This window comes from Girardinichthys multiradiatus, chromosome 1, assembly GCF_021462225.1.
Source record: "Girardinichthys multiradiatus isolate DD_20200921_A chromosome 1, DD_fGirMul_XY1, whole genome shotgun sequence".
NCBI classification, from domain to species: domain Eukaryota; kingdom Metazoa; phylum Chordata; class Actinopteri; order Cyprinodontiformes; family Goodeidae; genus Girardinichthys; species Girardinichthys multiradiatus.
Genome location: NC_061794.1, coordinates 32,957,659 through 32,959,813, shown reverse-complemented (window position 1 = coordinate 32,959,813; position 2,155 = coordinate 32,957,659). Strand labels below are relative to the sequence as shown.

Here is a 2,155-nt window from a genome sequence, read left to right as displayed (position 1 = left end):
GTAGAAAATCCCAGAAAATATGCCTTTCAAAATCATAATATCACTCAGGATATATTATCCATACATTGTAATAGTATTTTAACCTAGCTGCTTCACGATTTTTATTTAATTGTGTCAGTTTCATTATATATATATATATATGTGTGCTCAATAAGATGGATAGTGTTTGACGTCGCATTTTATCATACATCAGAATCATCCTACAAGGTCACAACTGCAAGGGGAGGTTGGGATGCTTCCACAGAGGGCATCTCCTCCATCCCCCTCCATGCTCAGGGGGGTCCCCTCTGCACTGCCACGTTTATTTATTTATGCAGCTCCTCTTCTTCAAGTCTGGCTCCTAGATATACCTGATGTGTTTAATCATCATGAGTAGATTTGCTATGTGCTGATAGAATCAACATCATAGGCAGTGATCAATATAAGACGTGGGCCGGTTACTGGTACGAAAGTACACCAAGAATTAAAAAAGTTAACAGCTTCAAAGTCTCTAAAAATCACCATCAGGGCGATTGTATGGTTCAAAGTACTTATGCACCAACCAGTTGGCTGGAATCAACCAATTTTGCTAGGATCGGCTTTGGTGATTTTTGTTTTGTTTGTTTCTAAATGCACCAAAACTAAGAACTTCTATAAACTGATGAAACCACAACAATTACTTTTATACCCTGTTTTTGAGTTTAATAAAAATTAGACAAAGGTTAGGGATTTTGGCTTGGATGCATAAATAGGGATAATTTTGTTAAAAACCTGCAGCACGTTTGTTTTTCTTTTACGTAGGCGAGTTCCTGGAACACCAGAAATCTCTGTTGGCCATACTAAACCTGAGGGGTGCATGTCCATGTTCTTCTGCTGTAAAACAACAACACAGCCCCTCCCCAGTTTGTTGCTGTCTGTGTTAATACCATTAAACAGTGGTACTAACTAAGGTTGTCATACTGGCCTGTTGTTTTGTGTTATATGGAATATGGAGGCACTGGCTGAGTGTTCATTTTCATATTTGTATTTTTCTGGATTTTTTTAATGCTTGCATTTACTTTGCATACACCAGATTTTAAGGTTGTGGAGGTTAGATTTGTATTAAAATGTCAGTTTGAAAGCTTATCAGGCTCTCTTCTGGGCTCACTTGGAACAGCAAACAAGAAATTCTGGTTCAGTTGAGAAGGGCGGGAGCAGGTTTGAATTTTGAACCTTCCCGCTTAGATGTGAACAGCCTACGGCTGACGCCAGAAGAGTTACAACCCTTTGGGAATGGAAAGAATGCTGAGCGGTGTGGTTAAAAAGGGCCTCTGGAGTCAGATGAAGTATGTGTCTGTTTTTCTGGACAATAGTTAACCAATTTTCCTCTGTCGGATCACGCTGCTTCCAGTTTTCTTCCTCGAGCAGTAATTTGTCGCTGGGTTGTAATTCAGAAGGCGAGAAGTGTGCTGCTCCTACATGTAAATCTCTTCTCACAGTTCAATGGCGAAAAACACATTCCAGATTTGAAATCACAGACTTGTTCATGGTTGCTCATATCCTCTTCTGATGTGCTCATTCCTCCTGTGTCCTTTCAGTAGGCACAGCAGCTACTAGCTCAAGTGAAACCTTACTTCATCTGGCTCTCCTTTGTTTTTTGTCAGAAATCTGCTCATTGCCTCTTTGGGGTTTTTGGAGGCTCAAAGGAATGTTTTCCGGCCCTCTGTTTCTGCTGCTTTTCTCAGTCTTCCGGTGGCTCTCTCTCTAGAGGTTTGTAAAAGAGAGAGAGGATGTAGTGTTTGGACTGTCTCAGCAGCTGCTGCACAATTTTCCCATGCTTTTTCTTGGCATGAAGATCTCAGTCACAGATGAATGACAACAATTAGCTCTAGATAGAAGAAGCTGGTCAGAAATGATCTAGAGGGTTAAACCATGGCTCAATGCTGACAGTTTTAGTTTTCTACTCATTTAAAGCCATAGTCGAACCCTGATATGGTTATGAATGTTAAAATCGCGGTTCATAGTACTGACGTTTGTATTTGTACTGTAAAACTTGGCTAAAAATTTGGAAAAATCAGGAAATTTGAGTATAAAATTTTGGCACGATGTGTGTGTTGTAAGGCTGTATTTTCTCTGCTCTCCCTTTTCATAATGTCTCATAACGTGTGTGGTTAAAAACTTCCACCATTTGCCAAGA

The 2,155-nt window shown here is 40.0% G+C and overlaps 1 protein-coding gene across 1 annotated transcript in view; it reads left to right on the top strand.

Annotated features, from left to right (window-relative positions):
* The window catches only part of LOC124868933 (protein bicaudal D homolog 2-like), a 51,072-nt gene that overhangs the window by 1,098 nt on the left and 47,819 nt on the right, over positions 1–2,155 (top strand). The gene's annotated exons all lie outside the window — the stretch shown is intronic.